We start from the raw sequence: 19,799 nt of genomic DNA, 5'->3' as shown, positions 1-19,799 counted from the left end.
ATATAATCAGAGGTTACCGACCTTACGTCACTCCGATAGAGTTATAGCTTTCTTTGGGCTCTCATGCATGCTTGTTATGTTATAATATATATATATATATATATATATATATATATATAGGGGAAGGCGAGGAGTTATAGACGCATGGCCACCTGATCAACTGGTATATTATGATATCGTCCCGGACGCGAGATGCCCGGATGCGGGATGTATGGTTAAATGGATCGGGCCGTTCGTTCCGCGGCGGCAAAATGATATGCTTTTGGATCGGGCTGCATGTTCCACAACAATTCTATTTTATGTATACATGTATGAGAAGTGTTTTTATGAAAGGAAAGTTAAGCATGCATGGTATCTGCCTGAAGAGGCAATCATATGTACAGGTTATTTTCTTACCTCATGTTATGCTCTATATTTCTCATTATGTTATTTTTCATGTTCGGTATCTCTTACTATATTTATTATTCGTGCCTTACATACTCAGTACACTGTTCGTACTGACGTCCTTTCTTTTGGATGCTGCACTCATGCCCGAGGTAGACAGGTAGATGGTTCTGATCCATAGGAGCTTCAACAACAGAATCTCAGGAGCACTCCACTTACTTCAGAGTTGTAGTTTATTGGTATTGGTCTCCACGACCACTTGTTCCTATGTAGAGGCTCGTTGAAATGTATGTACAGTTAGACGTTTCATAACCCTACCGGTTCATATCATAGCGTAACATTTTAGTAGCCCTGACGGTGGGTAATGATGGGCACAATTGTCGAAGATTATACCGAGATGTGCTGTTATATTGCGATATATGTCTTTACAGATTATGATATCCATGAGCTATCTTTCTGGTCCACCCAGAAATGATCATAATATGTATGTTTAGAGGTGCTCGGCGTGTTAGCTCCGGGTGCCCGTCATGGCCCTCTAGTTGGGTCGTGACAAAAGTGATATCAGAGCAGTTCGTCCTAGGGAGTGCCTACAAGTCGTGTCCAGTAGAGTCTTGTTTATAGGTGTGAAGCGCGCCACACTTATAAAGAAGAGGCACTACTAAAAAAAATAGTGTTTAGCAATGGAATTTAGCAACATATCACATTCTGTCGCTAAGTAACAACGGATTTCGCTACGAAATGATCATTTTGTCGCGAAAATAGCAATTAAAATTTTAGCTAATTATATAGCGACGGATTAGCGATAGAAACTTTATTAGTGAGTCTTAACAAAATCATGGCCGATGTATCGTATTGGTGAACTTAATTCCCAAATTCTTTTTAAACTTCTCTTTAGTGGTAAAAACTTCATTCCTGCTGCTGGGTATTTCATTTTTATCTTTAATTTGGTGTAATTTTAGTATTTTGCGTGTATCCAAACTTCATTGAATTTCTTTGTTGGTCTTTCTTCCATCCTACATGTGGGTTTTTAATTTGTTCTCTTTGTTTATTTGGATTTTCTTCCATTGATTTGGATGTCTCTTTTAATTTGGGTCTTCAGAATAAATAAAATATGGTTTTAGAGCTTAGGAATTAATGTTCCTACATGGAAATAATTCATCTTAACAGGATCCTAGTGAGGAGTTGTTTGGTTAATGAATTACAACGTTAGGCACCTTCTTATCTCTTTCGTTCCCAGTGATCGATTGGATATTCAAGACGACCTCTTCTTCCACATAAAAGGTAAGCATACCCAACTGTTATTTCAATTTGTTGTGATTTATCAATGCATATGCACAAAATTTTGAACCTATTTTATTTTTAGTTCTACGTGAATTTCTAATCGAGCATTGTATATAGCTATTTCAAGGTTTTTTCTTACAATTCATTTATTTTGCGCCAATTTCTTGAAACTTCAGTGGGTTTCATTTTTTTGCTTTAGTTTATCTTTTTTTCTTTAGTTCAGTTTGATTCGAAGTGAGTCTAGATTCAAGATTATCAAAAACTGATTCAAAGGAAATTGCTTTGGAATGTGACAGAAAATCTAAAGCTCCATAAGGAAATTGTCTTCCGTTCATAGTAGGGATTAAGGTCTATTACTTATTTTACCTATTGTAAAGAAAAAAAGTGTTTATGTCCTTATTGTTATATAAATTGACTTACTTGTCCTTGTGAAATTGATATGAGTCTATAATAAAAAGCAACTGTCTATCTGCTTTTAATTTTACTACTTTCAAATATTTATCCAGAAACATTATATGAAAGAACATGTTATCTATGACGAAAACAAATGAATTTACCTACATGTCTTGGTATTAGCTGTTTTCATGGCTAGATGAATAAGCAGGAGCGTTGTTTATTAGTGCAACTACATGAATGTACTATTGTAGTTGTTAATTCTTTTCCTTATAGTGTTTTTCGGACTAAACATGTATCTATAATTTGATATTATTTTGTTTCACTTTGTTGATCTACTGATTAGTCTTTGATGGCTATTGATTAAAGAACAAAGTTTCCTAATCTGTCGATTTATATAATCTTTCTTCATGTTGTTCGTAGAGAGCCCTCAAGAACCAGAATAGAGCCCTCAAGAATATAATTCCCACTTTCGCAAGAACAAGAATAGAGCCCTCAAGAATATAATTCTCACTTTCTCTTTCGAAAAAAAAGTACCTCATGTAATCTTCTCTAAAGTTCCTTTCTGCTTGCTCATTTTTAAGCTGTGGTTGTTGGGTTCTTGAGTTCTGTTTTTAACTTCTGTTTCGCGATCTCTATTTTTGAAATTGTGAATTTTTAATTTGACAAATTGGGTTTAGGGATTTGTAAGTTACAAGTTAATTCAAAGTTATAATCAATGGGTTGTTTGTTGGATGTTATATTCTGCATTATGATATTTATTAGAGTCACTGTTCTAAAGTTCTTGTTTTGGGAAATTTAAGGGTGGAATTTAAGGCAATTAAGATGAAAAGTTTCTATTTTGTATTTAGTTCTGTGTAAATTTCTGATCGAGCACAATTGTATATATCTACTTCAAAGTTTTTTTCTTACAATTCTTTTAGTTTGCGCCAGTTTCTTGAAACTTCAGTGAGTTTTTTTTTTTTTTTTTTGACAAAGTCCACTGGACATTTTCAGTGCCTAGGGATAATTTTATAAATGTTCTCGAAGCAAATCCACAAAGTCTTTACAAATGTTGCCAATGTGGCTAATAAAAAATACAAAATTAAACTAATGACCAACTTAAGCCTTATAAGATGACTTAAATTGGTAATACAATTAACTAAAATCCAACCAACTAGAATTTGAATTATAACTAATGATAAAAACCAGGTTTTGATCCTAAAATAACCAAAAAACTGGTGCAATGAAATGATGAAGTATTCCATGGTGAAACCAGCAACAACTTTCAGTAAACTGCACTTTGCTATTCTTCCCAGGTGGTCATATTCATATCCATGTATACAAATAATGTCCCAAATTTGTTCCCTTAGTGCATCGTTCAGCCATACTATCCTTGCACCCCTGCATTTGCTGAACTGCTACATACTTGATGTTATCATATGAACTGCATTGTGTACTAATGTGAAAAAGATGCTACTATTTATAAAAAACCAGTAGCAGATGCTCCAATTCCATGTACTAGAGTAACCATTAGCGAAATAATATTGTATCACTTCATATCAAAGATGAATAGGATCAGTGGCACAATAAATATGTAGCACTGCATAATTTGAACTCCTAGAATCCTATTGCTGATCATGGCCATATAGTGCCCTGCTATATATCCCACTAGGAACTGTATGAAAGTACAATTTTTCATATCATTTCCTATAACTGTAGGATCAATAGAAAGTAGTATGATATCAATTTTCAAACAGGCTTATATCAATTCATTTCCAAGATACTTAGGATCATTAGCACACACAAGTTTCTAATTTTCTGAACTTCTGATGTTTTTGTGCTTGCATGCAGAGATCAAACATGCAAAAAAGAAGAAAAAGTTAGTAATAATTACCACCATGTTCTCCTACCATAGGACTTGAATATGATGGTAGTGTTCCCATCTCCTCTCTACATCAGAAACCTTCTGCCTCCATATGCATTCTAAACTGCAGCTTAGCCTTAGTCTTTCTGCACATATTTACTCCCAACAACTGAGTGCAAATTCTGAGAGCCAGTATCTTGAACAATTCAAAATTTCCACCTTGATATGCAATTTCTTTGAGCCATATGAAGTGCTGCATATTGACCTCTGTATAAGCACCAGTAAACTCCCTCCTTTCCTGCAACCAGTAAATATCAACTTTCCCATATCACCAGTTATCATCAGTAGCAAGTAAGCACTAACTTAATGATATACACCATTTGCTCACAACAACCAATAACCATCATCCACCTTGTGAAAAAAAATGACACATAACCTTGTACCATAAAAATGATGCAAGTTTCTGTATCAATATTAGAAAACACCAATCCCATATCATTTCCTATAGTTATAAGATCAATGGAATAGTAAAAGCAATCAACTTTGACCCATATTTGAACCAAATCATTTCCAAAATGATTAAGCTCATTGGTACAAATACTAACAGTATTACTAAAAATCCTGGAAAACTTGATTTTCCATATAACATGAGTTTCATCCAGCACCATAATGAGAATGAAACCTACAAGAAACACCATTAGTAGCCCTTTCTTCATTGGTATCGAATTTTCTTGGATTTTGTTGATGTGGCAGGTCCTGCCCCCTTTTGCTTTGCCTGTCTCATTGGTATATACCTTGGAACAAATTCCTCAGTCATTTTACCATCCTAGCTGTGCTTCCTTGCATGAGATTTATTTTTGTTTTTCCACTTTCCACCTGCCTAGGAGACAAGTCCCCATCCCTTGCAGCATTGAGGAAATTCTGTGCAGTTGACTCTTCATCAAGATCAATTTTAGTGTCTTCCTCAACTGCAACAGCCACTTGCAGATTTCCACCTGATTATTCTTTCTTGTATTGGCCTTGGAATCATATTGAGCCAACTGATTCTGTTTCAAAACTACATTATCCATGCCTGCACTCTCCTTTCCACCTAATTTAGCTTGACTAGTAGCACTTGGTTTTAAACTTCAGTGACTTTTTTTTTTTTTTGAACTTCAGTGAGTTTCATTTTTCTACTTTAGTCTAGATTTAAGATTACCAAAATTGATTCACAGGAAATTACTTTGGAATGTTATAGAAAATCTAAAGCTGCATAAGGAAATTGTCTTCAGTTCATAGTAGGGATTAAGGTTTATTACTTATCTCCTAGTACACCTACTCAAAGCAGCCCAATAGGTGAGGGTACATCTACCCGGAGCAACACTATTGGCGAAGGTGAGTTAAATCCTGCATTTTAGCACTGCAAGACACCGCTGTTTTTTTTCCCCGTAAAAATCTGCATTGTGGCAGTTTAATAGCTGCTTTTTTATGGTAAAAATACTGCATTTTAGCAATTGGAAAACTTCTTACAAAACTGCATTTTAACACACTGTTGTTTTTTTGGTGTAAAGAACTGCATTTTGGCATTTTTTAATAGTTGTTTTTTAATGGTAAAAATACTGCATTTTAACAATTGGAAATGTTCTTACAAATCTTCATTTTAACACTAAAGACACTGCTGCTTTTTTCGTGTAAATAATTGCATTTTAGCAGTTTAATAGCTGTTGTTTTTTTATGGTAAAATACTGCATTTTAGCAACTAAGAAGCTGCTAACACATCTGCATTTTAAGACTAAAGATATTGCTGCTTTTTTGGTGTAAAGAACTACATTTTAGTAGTCTAATAGCTGCTGTTTTTAATGGTAAATTACTGCATTTTAGTAACTAAGAAACTGCTAACACATCTATATTTTAACACTAAAGAAACTGCTGCTTTTTTTGTGTAAAGAACTGCATTTTAGTAGTTTAATAGCTGCTGTTTTTTATGGTAAAATACTGCATTTATCAACTAAGAAACTGCTAATAGATCTACATTTTAACACTAAAGACACTGCTGCTATTTTGGTGTAAAGAACTGCATTTTAGTAGTTTAATAGTTGTTATTCTTTTATGGTAAAATACTGCATTTTATCAACTACGAAACTGCGAACATATCTGCATTTTAACACTAAAGACACTACTACTATTTTGGTGTAAAGAACTGCATTTTAGTAGTTTAATAGTTGTTGTTCTTTTATGGTAAAATACTGCATTTTATCAACTAAGAAACTGCGAACATATCTGCATTTTAACACTAAAGACACTGCTGCTTTTTTGGTGTAAAGAATTGCATTTTAGTAGTTTAATAGCTGCTGTTTTTTTATGGCAAAAATACTCTAATTTTCTTACCTGTATTTTTTGTAGATATGACTCGAGGCAAAGGTCAAGGTAGCACAGGTCGTGTGGACAAGTCCTCGGGTAGGGGTAATTCTACTGTTCATGTAAACATTCCCACAATTCTCATTCCAACCATAGTTAGTCCTCAACAAGGTGGTACGAGTTCCATTGGTGGGCCACCTGTTCAACTAGCTGGTCACAATAATACCCCAACCATCCCTGAATCATCTCCTATTTAACCTACTCAAAGCAGCACAATAGGTGAGGGTACATCTTCCCAGAGCAGTTCGTCCTAGGGAGTGCCTACAAGTCGTGTCCAGTAGAGTCTTGTTTATAGGTGTGAAGCGCGCCACACTTATAAAGAAGAGGCACTACTAAAAAAAATAGTGTTTAGCAATGGAATTTAGCAACATATCACATTCTGTCGCTAAGTAACAACGGATTTCGCTACGAAATGATCATTTTGTCGCGAAAATAGCAATTAAAATTTTAGCTAATTATATAGCGACGGATTAGCGATAGAAACTTTATTAGTGAGTCTTAACAAAATCATGGCCGATGTATCGTATTGGTGAACTTAATTCCCAAATTCTTTTTAAACTTCTCTTTAGTGGTAAAAACTTCATTCCTGCTGCTGGGTATTTCATTTTTATCTTTAATTTGGTGTAATTTTAGTATTTTGCGTGTATCCAAACTTCATTGAATTTCTTTGTTGGTCTTTCTTCCATCCTACATGTGGGTTTTTAATTTGTTCTCTTTGTTTATTTGGATTTTCTTCCATTGATTTGGATGTCTCTTTTAATTTGGGTCTTCAGAATAAATAAAATATGGTTTTAGAGCTTAGGAATTAATGTTCCTACATGGAAATAATTCATCTTAACAGGATCCTAGTGAGGAGTTGTTTGGTTAATGAATTACAACGTTAGGCACCTTCTTATCTCTTTCGTTCCCAGTGATCGATTGGATATTCAAGACGACCTCTTCTTCCACATAAAAGGTAAGCATACCCAACTGTTATTTCAATTTGTTGTGATTTATCAATGCATATGCACAAAATTTTGAACCTATTTTATTTTTAGTTCTACGTGAATTTCTAATCGAGCATTGTATATAGCTATTTCAAGGTTTTTTCTTACAATTCATTTATTTTGCGCCAATTTCTTGAAACTTCAGTGGGTTTCATTTTTTTGCTTTAGTTTATCTTTTTTTCTTTAGTTCAGTTTGATTCGAAGTGAGTCTAGATTCAAGATTATCAAAAACTGATTCAAAGGAAATTGCTTTGGAATGTGACAGAAAATCTAAAGCTCCATAAGGAAATTGTCTTCCGTTCATAGTAGGGATTAAGGTCTATTACTTATTTTACCTATTGTAAAGAAAAAAAGTGTTTATGTCCTTATTGTTATATAAATTGACTTACTTGTCCTTGTGAAATTGATATGAGTCTATAATAAAAAGCAACTGTCTATCTGCTTTTAATTTTACTACTTTCAAATATTTATCCAGAAACATTATATGAAAGAACATGTTATCTATGACGAAAACAAATGAATTTACCTACATGTCTTGGTATTAGCTGTTTTCATGGCTAGATGAATAAGCAGGAGCGTTGTTTATTAGTGCAACTACATGAATGTACTATTGTAGTTGTTAATTCTTTTCCTTATAGTGTTTTTCGGACTAAACATGTATCTATAATTTGATATTATTTTGTTTCACTTTGTTGATCTACTGATTAGTCTTTGATGGCTATTGATTAAAGAACAAAGTTTCCTAATCTGTCGATTTATATAATCTTTCTTCATGTTGTTCGTAGAGAGCCCTCAAGAACCAGAATAGAGCCCTCAAGAATATAATTCCCACTTTCGCAAGAACAAGAATAGAGCCCTCAAGAATATAATTCTCACTTTCTCTTTCGAAAAAAAAGTACCTCATGTAATCTTCTCTAAAGTTCCTTTCTGCTTGCTCATTTTTAAGCTGTGGTTGTTGGGTTCTTGAGTTCTGTTTTTAACTTCTGTTTCGCGATCTCTATTTTTGAAATTGTGAATTTTTAATTTGACAAATTGGGTTTAGGGATTTGTAAGTTACAAGTTAATTCAAAGTTATAATCAATGGGTTGTTTGTTGGATGTTATATTCTGCATTATGATATTTATTAGAGTCACTGTTCTAAAGTTCTTGTTTTGGGAAATTTAAGGGTGGAATTTAAGGCAATTAAGATGAAAAGTTTCTATTTTGTATTTAGTTCTGTGTAAATTTCTGATCGAGCACAATTGTATATATCTACTTCAAAGTTTTTTTCTTACAATTCTTTTAGTTTGCGCCAGTTTCTTGAAACTTCAGTGAGTTTTTTTTTTTTTTTTGACAAAGTCCACTGGACATTTTCAGTGCCTAGGGATAATTTTATAAATGTTCTCGAAGCAAATCCACAAAGTCTTTACAAATGTTGCCAATGTGGCTAATAAAAAATACAAAATTAAACTAATGACCAACTTAAGCCTTATAAGATGACTTAAATTGGTAATACAATTAACTAAAATCCAACCAACTAGAATTTGAATTATAACTAATGATAAAAACCAGGTTTTGATCCTAAAATAACCAAAAAACTGGTGCAATGAAATGATGAAGTATTCCATGGTGAAACCAGCAACAACTTTCAGTAAACTGCACTTTGCTATTCTTCCCAGGTGGTCATATTCATATCCATGTATACAAATAATGTCCCAAATTTGTTCCCTTAGTGCATCGTTCAGCCATACTATCCTTGCACCCCTGCATTTGCTGAACTGCTACATACTTGATGTTATCATATGAACTGCATTGTGTACTAATGTGAAAAAGATGCTACTATTTATAAAAAACCAGTAGCAGATGCTCCAATTCCATGTACTAGAGTAACCATTAGCGAAATAATATTGTATCACTTCATATCAAAGATGAATAGGATCAGTGGCACAATAAATATGTAGCACTGCATAATTTGAACTCCTAGAATCCTATTGCTGATCATGGCCATATAGTGCCCTGCTATATATCCCACTAGGAACTGTATGAAAGTACAATTTTTCATATCATTTCCTATAACTGTAGGATCAATAGAAAGTAGTATGATATCAATTTTCAAACAGGCTTATATCAATTCATTTCCAAGATACTTAGGATCATTAGCACAAACAAGTTTCTAATTTTCTGAACTTCTGATGTTTTTGTGCTTGCATGCAGAGATCAAACATGCAAAAAAGAAGAAAAAGTTAGTAATAATTACCACCATGTTCTCCTACCATAGGACTTGAATATGATGGTAGTGTTCCCATCTCCTCTCTACATCAGAAACCTTCTGCCTCCATATGCATTCTAAACTGCAGCTTAGCCTTAGTCTTTCTGCACATATTTACTCCCAACAACTGAGTGCAAATTCTGAGAGCCAGTATCTTGAACAATTCAAAATTTCCACCTTGATATGCAATTTCTTTGAGCCATATGAAGTGCTGCATATTGACCTCTGTATAAGCACCAGTAAACTCCCTCCTTTCCTGCAACCAGTAAATATCAACTTTCCCATATCACCAGTTATCATCAGTAGCAAGTAAGCACTAACTTAATGATATACACCATTTGCTCACAACAACCAATAACCATCATCCACCTTGTGAAAAAAAATGACACATAACCTTGTACCATAAAAATGATGCAAGTTTCTGTATCAATATTAGAAAACACCAATCCCATATCATTTCCTATAGTTATAAGATCAATGGAATAGTAAAAGCAATCAACTTTGACCCATATTTGAACCAAATCATTTCCAAAATGATTAAGCTCATTGGTACAAATACTAACCGTATTACTAAAAATCCTGGAAAACTTGATTTTCCATATAACATAAGTTTCATCCAGCACCATAATGAGAATGAAACCTACAAGAAACACCATTAGTCGCCCTTTCTTCAATGGTATCGAATTTTCTTGGATTTTGTTGATGTGGCAGGTCCTGCCCCCTTTTGCTTTGCCTGTCTCATTGGTATATACCTTGGAACAAATTCCTCAGTCATTTTACCATCCTAGCTGTGCTTCCTTGCATGAGATTTATTTTTGTTTTTCCACTTTCCACCTGCCTAGGAGACAAGTCCCCATCCCTTGCAGCATTGAGGAAATTCTGTGCAGTTGACTCTTCATCAAGATCAATTTTAGTGTCTTCCTCAACTGCAACAGCCACTTGCAGATTTCCACCTGATTATTCTTTCTTGTATTGGCCTTGGAATCATATTGAGCCAACTGATTCTGTTTCAAAACTACATTATCCATGCCTGCACTCTCCTTTCCACCTAATTTAGCTTGACTAGTAGCACTTGGTTTTAAACTTCAGTGACTTTTTTTTTCTTTGAACTTCAGTGAGTTTCATTTTTCTACTTTAGTCTAGATTTAAGATTACCAAAATTGATTCACAGGAAATTACTTTGGAATGTTATAGAAAATCTAAAGCTGCATAAGGAAATTGTCTTCAGTTCATAGTAGGGATTAAGGTTTATTACTTATCTCCTAGTACACCTACTCAAAGCAGCCCAATAGGTGAGGGTACATCTACCCGGAGCAACACTATTGGCGAAGGTGAGTTAAATCCTGCATTTTAGCACTGCAAGACACCGCTGTTTTTTTTCCCCGTAAAAATCTGCATTGTGGCAGTTTAATAGCTGCTTTTTTATGGTAAAAATACTGCATTTTAGCAATTGGAAAACTTCTTACAAAACTGCATTTTAACACACTGTTGTTTTTTTGGTGTAAAGAACTGCATTTTGGCATTTTAATAGTTGTTTTTTAATGGTAAAAATACTGCATTTTAACAATTGGAAATGTTCTTACAAATCTTCATTTTAACACTAAAGACACTGCTGCTTTTTTCGTGTAAATAATTGCATTTTAGCAGTTTAATAGCTGTTGTTTTTTTATGGTAAAATACTGCATTTTAGCAACTAAGAAGCTGCTAACACATCTGCATTTTAAGACTAAATATATTGCTGCTTTTTTGGTGTAAAGAACTACATTTTAGTAGTCTAATAGCTGCTGTTTTTTAATGGTAAAATACTGCATTTTAGTAACTAAGAAACTGCTAACACATCTATATTTTAACACTAAAGAAACTGCTGCTTTTTTTGTGTAAAGAACTGCATTTTAGTAGTTTAATAGCTGCTGTTTTTTATGGTAAAATACTGTATTTATCAACTAAGAAACTGCTAATAGATCTACATTTTAACACTAAAGACACTTCTGCTATTTTGGTGTAAAGAACTGCATTTTAGTAGTTTAATAGTTGTTATTCTTTTATGGTAAAATACTGCATTTTATCAACTACGAAACTGCGAACATATCTGCATTTTAACACTAAAGACACTACTACTATTTTGGTGTAAAGAACTGCATTTTTGTAGTTTAATAGTTGTTGTTCTTTTATGGTAAAATACTGCATTTTATCAACTAAGAAACTGCGAACATATCTGCATTTTAACACTAAAGACACTGCTGCTTTTTTGGTGTAAAGAATTGCATTTTAGTAGTTTAATAGCTGCTGTTTTTTTATGGCAAAAATACTCTAATTTTCTTACCTGTATTTTTTGTAGATATGACTCGAGGCAAAGGTCAAGGTAGCACAGGTCGTGTGGACAAGTCCTCGGGTAGGGGTAATTCTACTGTTCATGTAAACATTCCCACAATTCTCATTCCAACCATAGTTAGTCCTCAACAAGGTGGTACGAGTTCCATTGGTGGGCCACCTGTTCAACTAGCTGGTCACAATAATACCCCAACCATCCCTGAATCATCTCCTATTTAACCTACTCAAAGCAGCACAATAGGTGAGGGTACATCTTCCCAGAGCAACACTATTGGCGAAGGCGAATCTAGTAATAATCGTAGGCAGCGGACACTTAATCTTGTTACTTTGACACCTAAAGGGTAGTCCATGCTTCTACCTTTTTATTTTGATATATTAAGTTTTTTAATGATAGGCTTTCAAATAATATCTCTAACTTTATACAGGTTGGGACCTTCTAAAGAATGCTCTAATGCCATGTCCGAGACTTTCAAAAATCAAGTTGATGTTGATGCAATCAATTGGAAAGGTGTCTCAGAAGAAACAAAAGATTTTTATTTTGGAGAATTCAAGGTATAATTTTCCATCATAATTGAGTTTATAAAGTGAATTAACTTTTATAAACAGGATATTAATGTTATTACTTTACAAACTTATTTCAGAAGGTATACTATTGGGACTCTTCCATTCATGAAACTGCAATCTAGAAACAATGGAAAAGTAAGGCAGCAAAAATGTATAGGGATTTCATTTCCAAAATAAAAAACAAAGGAATTTAGCCAGATTATGTGCCTGATAATGTGTGGGAAAGTTGGATGCGACTTTGGGTGGATCCTAAGAGCGTTGAAAAGTTAGAAATAAATGCAAAAAGTCATTGTGGCGGGGGTGAAGTCACAGCTGGGACTCACACGGGTGGCTCTATCTCCATTAGGGAGCATTGCAAGAAATTGGTAAGTATATATTTGATGCACTCTTAATCTATCTAAATCAGCTTTTTCCTTTGAGTTCTTGTAGATCATATATTTATTTCTAAATGTTTCTTTCAAAATTTCAATTGTCCATTTATGCGAGTTGATCATTAGAGTTCTGATGTATTTTTTGGCTTGATAATCTCAAGGAGGAGAACATACGTGGAATACCAGGATATGGAAACCTGAATGAACCACTCCATATTTTAATCGAGGCGGAACTACCAGCCAATATCGTGGATATTAGATTGAGACGAACACGAGAAATAATAGAGGAATTGAGTACTGTTGATTTAATCAGAGCTTGATTTTGGTTAAACAGTATAATGTTGGTACTTGTTAAGTAAATGTTGTGGTTGTGTTTGAAATAGTTTTTGCTATAAATAAATGGTGTTATGGTGTTTTGAATAGTTTTCTTAACTAGGCATTATCTTCGTCCTTTTATATTAGTTAGTTTTCTAAGGTGTAGTCCTTGACAAGGCGTGTTCTTATCTGATATATAAATTTGAGTTTGAAAGTCATTTTTAACCCTGTTGCTTCCTGATCTAGTTACAAAATATGTGTTTAGGCTCATTAATTTATTTATGCATTGAAGGACATGAGATAACAGAGACTAGTACTAGCATTTTCAAGGAGACTAGATAATAGATGCAAGCTGTTAGATATGTATGAAATCAACGAAGACTAGTATTTTATCTATGTTATTTTCTATCTCATTTTTACACAAAATTTACAAAAGCTTCTTTTACCAATCTTTTGAAAAGAGTGACTTCTGTGTAGGCTGTTGAAAAGGGTCAAGATCCAACCCCAAGTGAGATGCATTTGCACGTCCGTACACATGGTCATGATGGAAAATCTTTTCTTGATGAGCGTACCCAAGCTGTCCATGTAAGTCTAATATTTTATGGTCTTTTTACTTTATATTTGGCACTCATGTCCCTTTTTATTTACTAATATTAACACTTTATAACATTCAACTTGAAAAGGGACATAAGTTAATATTGATATTTTCCTATAGTTTTGCTGGAAGTGGGTTAATGAAAGTGTCCAGTTTTCTTTTCCTTAAGTACCAATATTGATACTTTATAACATTCAAAGAAGGGGTTTGTAACATTTCTTTGTTTTTCTTCTCTATGATGCAAAATTCAACTGATGACTAATTAAGTTTGAGAATTGAAGGGGAATTCTCTGGGAATTAGGGAGATCCAAGATAAGAGGAAACATAGCATAGAGAACATATTTAGTCCCTCTTCTTGTCTCTTCTTTTCTATTTTTCTTGGTTTTAATCAATATTATCTCTGCAATCTATTTTTTTGTGGATTAAATCTGCATTATTTGATTGTTATTGAAATTGTTCAAGCTTTTATGTTGTATGCCTAAAAAGGTAGAATTTCATTACCTCATTATGCCTATTCACTGATTGTTACTGAGTTGTTTAAGGATGGTAGTATGCTGAAGAATCACAACAGTTTCTTAGACACATGTAAATGTAGTTAACCACATCATACTTGAAATTTTCTAGTAGAAATTAGACATGAGCTTCTGAGTTACACTATAGCAGTTCAAACATGAAAGGGAAACAACCATAGAAGTTTCATAAAATAAAGGCCCATGTAATCTGCCTGAATTTATCAAACCAATGAGACTGTGAATCACCTATTTTTGCACTGCCCAGTGACTGCTGTTGTCTGGCACTTCTTTTTCTCATTGTTTGGTCTTAGTTGGGTTATGCCTTCTTCTATTAAAGATGCTTTTGAAAGCTGGATATTATGGAGAGTTGAAATATCCATCAAAAGGATCTGGAGAATGATCCCAGCAGCCACCTTCTAGTGTATTTGGAAAGAAAGAAACAATAGATGCTTTGATGAAAAATCAACTCCCACCAGTTCTTTGAAAGGAATCTACTTAGTTAGTTTGTTTAGTTGGCATTTCCATGCTCCTGTAAACAGTGTTGATAACATTTTAGATTTTGTTGGCTCGTTGACTCTTATTTAGTAGAGTTTCTACGGTAGCATAAGTTTAGACTATTTGCACAGGTTTTTGCTCACCAATCTAGCTTCATGTAGCTCTATGTTTGAAGCTTAGGTTTCTCTCTATAACTTTGCATCTACTTGATGCCTTTTCTAATGAAATTTGTTTACTTTACCCAAAAAAAAAAAAAAAAATTGGTTGAATTTACTAGCTTGTAGTTGAGCAAAGACTGAAATGTTTCAAATTTAATTAGGATAAGTTTTCCTTGAGTTTGCTTTGTTGTTTTAGGAATGGTATTACTAAATATGATTTTTTTGTTGGTTCCCGTCAATTAACAATCCAGTCTTTCAATCTTTCATTTTCTAATGTTGATTTCAAGAAGTTATGAACCTTTCATTTCCTAACATTTAGTTCAAGACTTGGTGATAGCTTAATTCATGACTTGCTATGTTGTGGAAAATTAGATAATTCATACAAAGCAAGGAATATCAGGATGAAAAAAATGTGTCCTATATCTTGAGATGAATTCATTACCAAAAACTAAGATATCCTCTTAGTTATGCTTGTCTAATGGACAATCCATGATTAGCTGTTATTTAATCTGAACTTTAGTCCTGCTTCATGTCACTTGTTCTCTTTTTTCTTGGTTTTAATAAATACTCTCTCTGCAATCTATTTCTTTTGTGGATTAAATCTGCATTATTTGATATGTTACTGATGTTGTTCAAGATTTTGTGTTATTTTACTAAAAAGGTAGAATTTTGTTAGCTCAATATGCCTATCAGAGATCAGACTGCTACTGAGTTGTTTAAGGATGGTAGTATGGTGAAGCTTTTATGTTGTACTATTCTTTAACTATTTTGGTATTTTGAGGGTTATAGTTGCTGAATATATGTACATAGGTTTTAAACTTTTTCTTTTGTTTTAATCTTGAAAATTCCAAGTTTCAGAGATAGTCAAGATTACTTATAATGACATAGCTTCTTGTTGTCCCATTTTATTTGGTAAAATTGAATGATTAGGGCTTTTGATTGTTTTAATTTCACTACTTATACAGGAACGATATCTAGAAATATTACGGGAAAAATCACAGTCTCAGTCTGATATTGATCAATCTGAAGCTTATTACCTAGCTGCGGGAGGAGAAAAGAAGAGAAGAATGTATGGTCTTGGATCTGAAGCGAAAACTTACTAATCACATGCTTCCGATATTTATTGAGCAGGAACGTGGAGTCATTTCTACACCATCGCATGAGCCAAATACTCCTAATGACAACTCATCAGCTGTGACACCTATAGTGCCTCCTCCTCCTACTGCTAATGTTGACGAGTTTGATCCTTCACATTCAGATGATGACCGTAGTCTTTCACCCATGCATTAGCTTTTTATATGGTCTGTTTTTTGTTGGAAAGAACAAAATTATGCATTAACAATGCTTGATGGATGTGGGTTCTTTTCAGTACATAGTTGATAGATGCTTGGTGATGTCGATGTTTTGGATGTAATTAAGCTATATGGATTTCATAATCTATTTTGAACCTTCTATAAATATTATTTTATATCAATGTCAGTTAATTTTAAGGGTATTTCATCATTTACGTTTAATATGTTTTTACAGGTGTATTTAAAATAAAATAAAAATATTTAGAAGAAAAATATTTGCTACAGAATTTGTGATGGATATTGGTCGTTGCTAAAGGTGTATTTTAAATAAAATAAAAATAGTTAAAAGAAAAATATTTGCTACAGAATTTGCGACGGATATTGGTCGTTGCTAAAGGAAAAAGGTTTGCGACAGATTGCGATAAATGTTTTTTGTAGCTAAAGCTGAGCATAAATGACTTAATTATGTTGCAATGGATTAGTGATGAAAACTTTCGTCGCTAATGTACCTAAACGACGTGAATTATAAAATTCAGGACGGACTATATAAAATAGGGACAGAAAAAATTCTGTCGCTATAACATGGCGACGAATTTGGTGCGTAGCTAGTCCGTCGCTAAACTTGCTACATAATTTATTTTTCCGTTGCTAAGTGGTTAGCTACAAGTAAAATAGTAACAACCAATATTCCGTCGCTAATCTGTCGCAAAACGTGAATAACAACGGATATATGCTGATTAGCGACCGATTTCGTCCGTCGCTAAATGTTGTTTTTTTTTTGTAGTGAGGCTGCAGGACATTTAGGAACCATTGACCTTTCTTTCTCATCTTAGATCGTGCCGTAGAGCTAAACTATAGGATGTGATGTCCCTGACTCTTATCCTATGTGTTTTGATTACGGATAATCCTATGTGTTTTGATTACGGATAAGCAGTTGATTATGCCGCTATGAGGTAATTGATGAGAATTGAAGTTGTTACTCTGGAAGGCATGTTTCCTGCCTTATTTATATTGATAGAATTAGATATAAGAACTCGAGCTAGATGTTACGAGCACTTATGATCGCCCTGTAAGGCGTTCGATGTGTTTTTTGGGCTGTGTGCAAAAATGAGGCAGTAAGAAGTATAGAGAAAACTCTGCCAAAATTTTTACAAATTGAATTGTTTGAATGTCTATGCTATAGAGAAAGAATGAAGGGAAAATGTGACAATCGGATGTTTGGTAAATCATGATTGAATGAACCATTATGAGACGCTTTTAAAGAGAAGTTTTAGAATGATTTTAATTTAAGGGAAGAACCCTGGAGGGAAAAATGATGAGTAATTAAAGGAGTTGGAATAAGTGCATTTAAGATTTCGAAGAATTGAGATTTATTGAAGATATAGGGAAAGTTGACACTAAGAATTCAAATGTAGTATTACGATTTATAGATTCGTGATTAAGAGATAACGAAAAGGTATTGATATGGGAAAGGAAGTTAACGAGTAGGGGAAAGTCTTACTCTAGAAGTTTATACATATACATAAGATCAAGACGGGTTGATGACAGGCACATAGGCTCATTTTATTAAACTTTCCCATATGATGTGGGTTACATTGGGATTTAGAAGTCACCAGTCATTCGACTTCAAATGGATTCTGAATATTTGATAGTTGGTACTATTCTGAGAATTATTATGGCCGACTTACTTGGGGTATTAATGAAGACCTTGAACTAAAGAATGAGAATGATTAGGTAAGTTGAATTGCAATTATAATTGTCTTCTTGATTATTTATATAACTTCTAAGTGTGATGTTGCTTGGCCGACAAAGGAAGTAGAGATTGTATAAACTTTAGGAATATGTGGTGTATTTCTAGCTAATCATTATAAGAAGGATTCACCTCAATTTTTTTTTCAGGCAGGTGTGGTGAAGGTTATTTGACGATAGAGAAATTAGGTGCGCTGTTGGTTTATGTGTAAGGAGATAAGAGAGTAGGTGTACATGTGAGGATAAAATATCGCAAGGATCGATTCGGTTGCTACAAGAAAGTAAAGGATGAAAGGTTGATTATCTTAGACAAGGAGACTGGGTACAAGTATGAGTGAAGATTTTTAAGTAAAGTTATATCACCAGGATTCACAGTTAGAAATAGAAAGATATGTTAGGAAGACCTACAAATTTAGGCATACGAAAAAAAAAATATATGAGAAACCAGAATAGCCAGAGGGAAATTAGGAGCATATGAGCTTTACAATTAGAATCTCGGGCTAGCTAGGCAAAAAGAGAGGGAGATGTATTAAAGCCACAGATTAAGGACAAAATCAAATGGCAATGGGATATCTTGCAAAAAAAGGTGTTGAAAAGAGATAAAAAGATAAGTCACGAGTGGCTACATCGAGTATTATGTATACCTTTATGATTGATGTTACGACATGTTAAGAATATTGATTGTGCTGTATGTCAAAATTGAGGTAGCAAGCACTACAAAAAGAATCAGGATTGGATTTTGTCGGGAATTAAAGTCGGATAGCAGTAACGCGACCAAATATGTAAGCACGAGCATTGAGAAAAAGAAGGTTATGATATTATTAAGGAGAGAGAAACTTGGACAAGGAAAAACGTATACCCATTGAGGATCAAGTAATATAAGTGAGGAAGGGGTTAGGATGAAATCATGAAAAGCAGACGATAGGATCAAATTTAAATAAATTAACAGGAGATAGAGCAATGTTGTTAGTGACAAAGGATGAATGTGAAGACCCCCGAATCAACCTATACGTCTGCATAACCAGAACCAAGAAGGTTGGAAATAATGGACCAAGGTGCATCCTTGAGAAGAAATAAACAGGTCTTATGAGAGCGATGAGAAAATTTTAAGCTCCTGAGACTTGACCAGGAGGTTGGATGTGAACCCATGATTGGTATGCCTATTTAAGGAAACAAAGTACCCCAAGAAGATATTTTCAGGGTTAAAAGGGATTCGCTGTTATATCCCATATTTTGTACGTTCAGATATTTCAAGGTAGACGTGGTAAGTTAAGGGAATGACCATCTTCCAAAATTATTTTAATGTACAAGTTGGTTATGTATATTATTTATGAACATTAGTAGTATGGAAATATTGAGAAAGGCTAAGGGAAAAAAGGGAAATTCGCAAAATGGTTCATGGTAATAATGTGGAAGGCTAGGGGCAAAATGGGAATTTCACAAAAAGTTCAAGAGAGTTCTTGGAGTACCCCTTTGGCCGTGTATATATGTATATATATAGAAAAGTGATGACAAAAATGAAATAATTAGTCATCTTATTTTTAATATTAAAGAAGTTTCAAGTAAGAGGACATGTGTCCACTTGGTATTGGAAGGAGATATATATATATGTGGAGAGATGACCAAAACAAGACCATTATTTATCATCACAATTCAAGAAATTTCAAGAACAAAACAAATAGAGGCCCTTCGGCCATGGAGAACAAAACAAGAACCTTGGAAAGAATTTGATCAAAAATTATTTTCTTCTAACATTTCTACTAAGTGGAACGTCCCTAACAACATGAAGGAGTTATTGGACCAAGCCAAGCATTTATTGGAGTGATTTACAAACCATAGCTAAGCTAAGAGGTTAGATGAAGAAGGTATGTGCTCAATCTTC

The 19,799-nt window shown here is 33.8% G+C and overlaps 1 long non-coding RNA gene across 2 annotated transcripts; it reads left to right on the top strand.

Moving 5' to 3' along the window:
- Positions 1 to 1,207: 1,207 nt before the first annotated feature.
- On the top strand, positions 1,208 to 16,358 carry LOC132636082 (uncharacterized). Of its 2 annotated transcripts, XR_009580988.1 has the most exons (9): positions 1,208 to 1,665; positions 5,176 to 5,278; positions 6,287 to 7,256; positions 10,764 to 10,866; positions 11,874 to 12,207; positions 12,292 to 12,418; positions 12,508 to 12,795; positions 13,594 to 13,701; positions 15,842 to 16,358. It is a non-coding gene; the product is annotated as an uncharacterized LOC132636082 (long non-coding RNA). The 2 variants fall into 2 exon arrangements; XR_009580989.1 differs by lacking the exons at positions 13,594 to 13,701; positions 15,842 to 16,358 and adding an exon at positions 12,963 to 13,192.
- The last annotated feature ends 3,441 nt before the right edge of the window (positions 16,359 to 19,799 follow it).

This window comes from Lycium barbarum, chromosome 4 (genome assembly GCF_019175385.1).
Source record: "Lycium barbarum isolate Lr01 chromosome 4, ASM1917538v2, whole genome shotgun sequence".
Lineage (NCBI taxonomy): Eukaryota > Viridiplantae > Streptophyta > Magnoliopsida > Solanales > Solanaceae > Lycium > Lycium barbarum.
This window is presented reverse-complemented; position numbering and strand designations above follow the sequence as displayed.